The sequence below is a fragment of the Ochotona curzoniae genome, unplaced genomic scaffold (genome assembly GCF_017591425.1).
Source record: "Ochotona curzoniae isolate NIBS_2020 unplaced genomic scaffold, NIBS_Ocur_1.0 contig_3190, whole genome shotgun sequence".
NCBI lineage: Eukaryota > Metazoa > Chordata > Mammalia > Lagomorpha > Ochotonidae > Ochotona > Ochotona curzoniae.
Genome location: NW_024465751.1, coordinates 18,660,678 through 18,670,615, shown reverse-complemented (window position 1 = coordinate 18,670,615; position 9,938 = coordinate 18,660,678).

Below are 9,938 nucleotides of genomic sequence, written 5' to 3'. Positions count from 1 at the left end.
TTGCAGAGGACCAAACAATTGCATCATCTTGCATTGCTTTTCCTAGGACATTAGCAAGCAGCTGGATCATAAATGAAGCAGCCTGGGCACAAATCAGCACTCATACGGATGCTGTTGTAGCAGGTAGCACCTCAATCAGCTATCACAACACTGGCTGCCTGAAGTTCTCCTGTGTATAACATAAAATCACCAAACAATACCCTGAAGGTTTATTAATTTCAAAACTTAGTATGAATCATGCATAGCTCTTCATATTCAGGCCCTTGAACTTCATAAAGATTTGTCAAATAGCTAGTAAATTAACAAACTGTTATCTCATTCTAAAAAAGGGGAACACACACATTCATATCTGCATTTTATATAAACAGAAATATATACATAGATTTCAAAAAGTTGTCTTAAAGTATACTTCATTTTTTAATTTCACATTTCTCCAGACTTTTGGAAGTGTTCATTTACTTGGTGAAAACACAAGTAAAAAGTGTCCTCGCCCTGTCACTTTTGTCTGTCACTTGCTCTGTGTCATGAGGTACATGAAAGACCATTTCAGTACCAAGGTTCACTCTCAGTTTTAATCTTCCATTACCTGATAGCATCATGTGTCCAAAGTAACTATCCATTCTACCATGAAAAAATTGGTCTTACAAACTCTTATACAAATCTCAGTGACACGGTTTTCACATATCTCAGACAAAATACGTGCAAAGAAATTGACTTACCTTCTACTTAACTAGAAAATTCTCCTTTCCTGGACTTCCATTTTTCAGTAAACACCAGGGATAGTTTTCTAACTGACAAAGCCAAACACTTTGCAAGTATCCATAATGTTTTATTTTCTGAACATTTTCCACCTGATCCGTTCACAGATTTTAAATTAGATTCAGAAGATATCTAAAGTCCAAGTCTGCTCTGCACCAACACTATCCCCTTTCTAGGAGCCAAAATGATACATCATATTGATTATTGTTTATTCATCTCAGCAACCTCAATTCCTGTTCTCTGTACCCTTTCTTGAATATGTTTTATTATGTGAATTTCATCAGGATCAGACTCTTCAATAGTTCTGTCTTATCAATACAGTGACAGTCGAAGTTTATGGTTCTGTATTTCTTCTCTATCCATTCTTTCTCAAGCAACTTTCTCCATTATACACTCTGTTCTATTCATGTCAGACACCTCCTGCCTGGACACTTTTTGAATGACTATTTGCTCTGCTGAAAAGTCTTTCCTCCAGCTATCACAAGTTTTGTATCATACTTGCATTCTGTTATTTACCCCAATAATACTTTACCAGTGAGTAAGGAAGGTATGGGAAACAAATTTAATATTGCAATAATACCAAGCAGGTCTTCTTAGCTCCTTTTATCCTCACTAGTATTTTCCAATATATGGCATACATTGTATAATGCCTTTTTAAAATGCATATTCTCTGGTAAAATCTAGATTCACCATAGGGAATGAAAAGCCTAAAGTTGTCACATTTACAACCAACCTCATAAATTTCACGAGTAAGTATGCAGCACCTTGTGTTGCAAGTAGCTGGCAAAGCCACACTTGTGATGCAAACATCTCATATGGACATTAGTTCATGTCCTGATTGTTCCACCTCCAATCCAGCTCCCTGCAATTGAACTGGAAAAAGCAACAGAAAATGGACCATACCCTTGAGACCCTGCAGTCACATGAGATACCCAGATGAAGCTCCTGATTCCTGCCTTTTGCCTGATCTAGCTTTTGCCACTCTGATCATACTGGGGCAGATGCGTGCAGGGGTGTGATCCAGCAATGAGAAAAATATCTCTCTCTAGTTTTGACTCTCAAATGAAGAATTAAATCTTAAAATAGAAAATGACACCAGTTATACATGAACCAGTTAGTCAGAACTGACTCTGAATTGCTTTGTAAAGAATTTTACCACTATCATGAGGTTATCCTGTTACTCTCGTCAAATTACTTGGATTAGATTATGTTAATCATTAGTTCTGTTTGTTAGAAGATATTTCTGAAGACATCACCCTCCAATACAAGCAATTCCAACAGAGTTAGCTACAAATATTCTCCTCAAAGGGCTTAACTACTTTAGAGAAAAAAAAAAAAAAACCTAAAGGGTATTCCTGCATGAAGAATATGTAATATGGTAAATTTGAACAACAAAAAGTTGAAACATTATTTTTGAAATCAAAGTAAAATTTTCAAACCTAGCAAAGATTCCATGTACTGAAAAAAAAAAGCAAAATTTATTTCTGTAGGAAGAAAAGTTCTATGGATATCAATTAAATCCATTTGTTCTATTGTCTGGGTGAACTCTATTGTTTCCTTGTTGAGTCTCTGTCTCTGTCCTCAACTATTATTTTATTGTAGTCCATTTCTCCCTTTAAATACATTTTTATATATGTATACACACACACACATATATGGATTTATTTATTTTTACTGCAAAGTCAGACATATAGAGAGGAGGAGAGAGAGAGGAAGACCCTCCATCCAATGATTCACTCCCCAAGTGACCGCAACTGCCAGAACTGAGCCAATCTAAAGCCAGGAGCCAGGACCCTCTTCTAGGTCTCCCACTTGGGAGCAGGGCCTCAAGGCTTTGGGCCATGCTCGACTCTTTTCCCAGACCACAAGCAGGGAGCTGGATGGGAAGCAGGGATGCTGGGATTAGAACCGGCACCCATATGGAATTCTGGCATGTGCAATGTGAGGACTTTTAGCTGCTAAGTCACCATGCCAGGCCCCAAATAAATTAACATTTCTTTCATAAAACTAGAAACCCCAGTGTTTGGTGCATATACATATATTTATTAATTTAATTTATTTTTGCTGAATAGATCCCTTGATCTATGTGGTTTCCTTCTACATTTTTTTTAATACTTTTCATGTCAATGTCTAGATTATATGACATTATAATGGTTACACTAGCTCACTTTTCCTTTCCATTAGCCTTGAATATCTTTTTCCATCTTTTCACTTTCAGTTTCCACTTCTCTTTCTTTGTGAGATGTGTATCCTGTGGACAGCACATAGATATGTTGCTTTTTTTTTTCAATCTGTACTGCTAATCTTTCTTGTTTGATTGATGAATTTAAGCAATTTACATTCAGGATTAATATCAATAGGTAGTGATTTCATCCTGTCACTTTAGCAGTGTGATCTCAGTTTTTGATTTAGGTTTATTTTGTCATTTTAATGATGTTTTCCATGTTTGCCTTTGGATTTGATAATGCTATTCTTTTACTCTGTAGCACGAGTCTAAACAACATTTGTATGTCAAGTCTGGTAGAAGTGATGTTTTTCAGCTTTTGGCTTTGGAAGTTTTGTATTTCATTCTGAAATACAATGAAAAACTTAGCTCAGCATGTTATTCTGGGCTGCCAACTTTTTGTTTCCTTTAGGATGTGAAATATGTCACTCTAATCTTGTTTTGGCCTGTAGGATTTCCTTCAGAGGTCAGCTGTGTCTGATTGAGTTTACTGTATAAGTTAATTAACTTTTCTCATGTGTATATTTAACTATAATTTCTTTATATTCAATTAATCTGCAATGGTACAGAAACAGAGGAAAAAACGGAACCGACTAGAAATCCCAGAAATTAGCCAGCACATGTAAAGCCAACTAATCTTAGATAAGAGAACTAAAAATAACCCAGGGGAAAAGTTTGATCTCTTCAAACCTCACTTTTCAACCTTATACAAAAATCAGCTCTCACCTCATACAAAACTTTGGATCAAAGACCCAAATCTGCACCCAGAAACCATCAAACTATTAGAGGAAAGCATAGGAAACACTCTACAAAGCACAGGTATCGGTAAAGTGTTCTTGGAAAAGTTACCTAAAAACAGGCAGTCAAAGCCAAAACAAACCAATGGGATTGCATCAAACTAAGAAACTTGTATACAGAAATGAAATGATCAACAAAGCAAAGAAGCAACCAAACTAATGGGAGAAAACCTATACACACTACACAACAGGGGAGTAATATTCAGCATTTACAAAGAGCTTCAGAAACTCAGTAACAAAAAAACGAACAACCCCGTGGAAAAATGGATGAAGGAAATGAGCAGACACTTTCCAAAGGAACAAATAAAAAAAAAATGATCAGGCTCCTAGTTATCAGGAATATAAAAATAATAATAAAAAATGTTGAAGTTCCATCTTATTCTAGTAAGATTGGCCTACATTTGGAAATCTACTAACAAATCCTGTTTGTGTGGGTATGGGAAGAAAGTCATGCTATTTCACTATTGGTGGGAGTATAGGCTAGTATGACACTCTGGAAGTCAATATGGAGACTGCTAAGACGACTGAAATTTCATTTACCACAGCTATCCCACTCATGGGAATATTTCCAAAGGAAGTTAAATCTGCATGTAAGAAAAGTAACCTGTAATCCTCATTTCACAATAGTGAAGACAATGGAAGCAATCCAGATGCCTGTTTTAAAAATTAATAAAGAAACTATGGCATATCAACTCTATGTTATACTGTTCAGCCATTAAAAGTTGAAATTCTAACATTCGCAACAAAATATTCCCAACTGGAGACCATTGTGCTCAGTGATTTAAGCAAATCACAAAAGGACTAATATCAAATGTTCTCCCCAGTGTAACTGTTAAACATACTTTGACAATAGGACACTAGATTTTCTCCCATTGTCTATACCTACAGTTTCTTGACCCACTTAAACAGCAGAGTGTTGGGCCTTGAGTAATGTTGAAGGACTGTACTATTATAATATGGGTAAAACTGTAAAACGGGGGATGTTAGAGGGCGGAAGAGGGAATCCCTGTGCCTGGATCTGTATCATGAAATAATGGAAACAATAATAATATTAATAGTAATATTAAAAATAAATCACAGTAAAATGTTATACTTATTTATAAAACACAGTTACTGTAAAATAGCTTTTCTGTAGACACAAATAAATATTGAAAGAACTTAACAACTTAGTATGAGCTATATTTAATGCTAAAATTCTTCATTTTCCATGTTTTAATGATCTATATTGTAAGATGTCATCAATTAAAGTTGATTGATTTTTGACATTGAAAAATGAAAGCAACTCCTTAAAAATAGGAAAAATATGTCAATAAAACAAAAATGTTCTCTGAATATTAAGTATAGGACAGGCAACCATATTGTACACAAAATACTGAAAAAAAAGTAACATTGAGAGTTTTTAGCCTACTAAAAATGAAATATGAATAAAATACTTAAATATTTTAAAACATGATAATATGGTACAAAATATACATACTAAATGAGCCCAAGAAAACTATGTATTCTTTTATTAAACTAAATCAAACTGTATTTCTGTTAATAAGATGCTTCATACCCAAAGGTGTCCATACTTTACTTTTTACTGAAAATTTGTTATAAAATATTTGCTTTTTAAAGATTTACTTATTGGAAAAGAAGATTTACAGACTTAAGGACAGAGAAAGATCTTCCACCTGCTGGTTCAGTATTAGTGCAATGATAGCATCTGAGCTGATCCGAAACTGGGAGCCAGAAGCCTCCTCTGGCTCTCCCTTCCCACATACAGAGTGCCAAGGCTTAGGGTCATTCTCTGTTGTTTTCCAGGCCTTTAAGCAGAGGCCTGAATAGAAATGGAGCACCAGAGACTGCTTCTAGCTTGGGATACTTGCCCTTGCAGAAAAATGATTAGACAATTTAGCTATCATGCCAGCCTTGAGTTATAAAATACAGTTCTATAAAATTATCCTTCCTACAGAGTTTTGGCAACAGTTATTCTGAATAGAATAAAAAAAATTAGCCTAAGAAAACCTAATAAATTAAACATATGTATTACAAATAACCCAAAGTGTTGTAATATTTTAACAACTGTGTATCTCAAATACATAATAGCATACAAAAAAAATGACCCAAATCAATACAACATGATGAGTCCAAAAGTAGTATTCTTGTTACTTCTATGATTCCTTAAGTGCATATTTATTTAAAGATAATATGCAAATATAGGTAAGTTCTGTCCAGAACTTACTACTAAAATCCACTGACTTTCTAGCAAACATAATTTATAGTTTGGATGTAAAAATCATGTCAAACATCTCCATAATAAAAGTTAATTAAGTAAAGCATATTGCCTGATAATTTGAGCATGCTTGGTCTTGAGGAAGGAAAGTATAATTTACATGGATGAGATAATTTTAGGCTTTTCCATCATACTCTTTTCCACATATTTTAAATTTTAGAAAAAGAAGTCAACACACATAATGTGAAGAAGTCACTATTAAATGTCTAATATTATATTTTCAGTAAAATTTCATAATCTTTTCTAGATTCATAATTTTTTCTAAGAATATATTGTTATGCTTTCATATGGTAAAAATTTGGTGAAGCATTTAAAACTATGTGGGACACCCTTATTCCACATAGGAAAGCTTGATTTGGGCTCTGCTTATGCTTCTGAATTCAGCTTCATGCTGGAAACATTAGGTAAGGAATCAGAAAACTGAGTGCCTACTAGCCACTGAGGATACCTGGATCAAATCCTTCGTATTTTGACTTGTTTCAATCTTGACTGTTGCTGGCAACTGGGAACTAAAACACTGGGTAGGTTCTCTCCCCGCCACCTCCATCTCAGTTAAAATAAAAAACAAACAAATAAAAATTATACGTCTACCTCATTTCTACAAGCATTGTGAATATGAATTTAGAATTGATATTTAGGAACAGAAAAGAAGTAAGAAATCATTTTTACTTAATACTTTATAAAAACAATCACTTAATATTGTAAAAAAAAAAGATCAGGAACTATTAACATGTTATTGTCTACTAAATACTAATGTGTAACTCTTCCCTCCTTTTCAACACTCCAAAATACTTAAGATACAATTTGTGAAGTATCTTCAAGAAATTATGAATAGAGTAATAATTGACAATAGGATCTGGACTCTCTGCCATTGTCCATGCCTACAGTGTCAGGATATGCTTAAATAGCAGAACGATGGATTTATGATGGTTTATGCAGGAATGCATACTATTGTAATAATACAGGGGAAATCAGGGAAGGGTTATGGGGAGTTCAGGGAAGAGGAAATTCCAGAATCTATTGGATTTTATGATAAAATAATAAACTAGAAGTTATGTGAATATTTGGCTTTAAATAATTGTGTTCTAATGTCTAAATTTTCAGTGTAATTGGGTTTTTAAGTCACCCGTGTAGAAACTCTACTGGTTGCTATAGGCCACATCATTGTTAGCAGGAGAAAGAGGCAATGGAGCTATGCGGTGCTCCTAGACTTGTTTCTCTACTCATATCATGCAATTTTTATCTTTTTAGAAATTCTCAATAAATATTTCCACAAGCTAATAATTCTGATGTTTGAAAAAAAAATCTGATTTGGTTATCATATCTTGTGTGGAATCTCAAATTAATTAATGTGATAAATATTAGCATTACACTAATGATTCATCATTTATAACACATTTTGGCAAGAAATAAGGAAATATTGATAAAATCTCATGAACACAATAGCAAAATTCTCTACATAGCCCCCCCCCTCACGTTAATTAGTGAAGTCTTTGTAAAGATTATTAGGATAGTATGTGAAGGTATTGGAGAAATTTTTATAAATATCATTTATAATGTTTAGTTCAGGTAAACTGATTGTAAGTGTAAGTACAAAACTGAAGGGAATATTAGTGATGTATCTATTTTTTTTCAGTCTTGTGCACCAACTACAGCAACATCCAGACCTAAAGAATCCCATCACAGTCCCTATAAAATACATTCTGTATCCTCTGACAGGCCTATAAGGAGCAGCTTAGAAAATAATTTCTAACTGAATAAATAGGTAGTCTGTTAAGATATCTTATCGCAAGCTGTCACTCAAAATATATTTGTTCCTATTCCTTTGAAATGTGTAAGCAATTATGTAGAGTACACCACCTTAGATTGCTCTTTGATTCAGTTTAACTAATTTAGAGCTGCCACAGTATTCTATGAAATGTTATTTTAATCATGTGTAGGATGAGGAGGAGAGTAAGGTCATGTTTCCAGACAGATTAATAGACTATATTAAGTAGCTGAGACAAGAACCCATCCGCTCGCATTGATTTTGAAAATTAACACTAGTGTTATTTCTTTGAGGTTTAATATTGAATAATTTGATTGAAATCAACTTTTCTTGTGGTTACGGTGGAATATTCAAAAGGTTTGGCTGGTACTTTTAAATTATTTTATCTTCCATTTTCAGTGCATTCTTGCTGTATTAGAATTAAAGAAGCAAGTCTGTCTTGCTCAGTTGGGCACTCAGAGAGATAGCATTATTAAGCTGAAGTACGTGTAATAAAGGACTAGCTGAGAATCCAGGTACAATGTTGTCATATTACAGTAGAAGAAATATAAAACTCTAAGTAAATGTTTAAGTGATTTTATAGTTTATCACAGTCTACGGCACTCAGAAATATTAAACAATAGGTTACTAATTAAAGATCTTTAAATAGTGTAGAACCCTTGTGAAAGGTTTTAAATTACCCAAGATAAACCATTTGAAAGATCATAAATGATTTTATATCTTTACAAGCACTTAATTCTTAAATACAAACTGGGATGTTGTTAATATAAATTATTTATTAGGCTATCAGAAAGAGAGAACGTGATCTCGTTTACCATGTCATTCTTCAGATGTCTTTAAGGCATCTGGGATAAGCAGAGCTGAAGAGGCATGCTACCTAGATCTTCCACATGGATGGCAGGAAGCCAACCACCTGAACCGACACTGCAGCCTGCCATGGGCTTACATTGTCAGAATGCTCAGTAGTTAGCAGCCACAGCCAAGAATTAAACTTTGGTACTCTGATGTGAGATGTCAGTTCCCAGATGCTAGGCTGAAAAAAAACAATAAAAAACACTGTGGAAGTCAAACATGTTTTTTGTGTTGATTAGGTTTGAAGTTGAAGAGTTTTTCAGTTTTTGTCTTTGTGCATTTTTAAGTTCAAGAAAATTTGGGAAAGGACTATTGTTCAATTATTTCCAGATTCACAATAACATCAAAGCAATAAGGGCTTGTAATATTTAAAATGAATTTATGTGTGTCTAAAGAACCTACTCAGAAGATGTTGAGGTTAGAAAAATGATTCAATCTATCTTACAATAGAATCTTAGAAACGATTTCAACTTGAAATTTTTTTAAAGATTATTTATTGTGATTTGGAAGGCAGATTTACAGAATGAGAAAGAGAGCTTCTACCCCTTGGTTCCTACTCCAAAAGGCCACTGGCTGTAGCAGAGCTGGTTGGAAGCCAGGAACCAGGAGCTTCTTCAGGGCGTCCCAACGGACAAGCCCAAGTATCTGAACCATTCCCACCCCACTGCCCCAGCCTGCTTTCCCAGGCACATTACCTTTGTACTGGATCAGAGGTAGAACATGAAGGACTCAAATCTGTATTCATGTATTTCTTTGCTCATTTTTATGAATGATTTTTTTTTAAATATTTGAGAGTCATAGAGAGAAATTAAGAAAAAAAAAAAAAAAGAGAGAGAGAGACCGAGATGTACAGTCTAAATTCATGCATGCCTGCTCTGGGCCCTGGCTGGAACAAATTTAGATCTCTCACATGAGGAGAGGGAATGCAATTCAGTTCTCCCACATAGTGGGAGGGAATGCAAATACTTAAGTCAAGATTTGCATAGACCAGATACTGGAATCAGGAGCAAGAAATGAAAACCAAGTGTTTTGATATGGGACACCACTATCTTAACTGGCATCTTTTTAGAAAATTTTATCTACCTATCTATCTTTTTATTTTTGAGGATATCTATAGAATCGATCATGATAAGAAGGGTTGAGGGTTAGGGGATGAGAGCATTGTTTCCACATTTTCTTTTTTCTTTCCCCTGTATCTGAGGGAAAGGGGGAGATAATTGGAGAAGCTGCACCCAGCCTCCTGACCACCTCAGTACCTGGGGA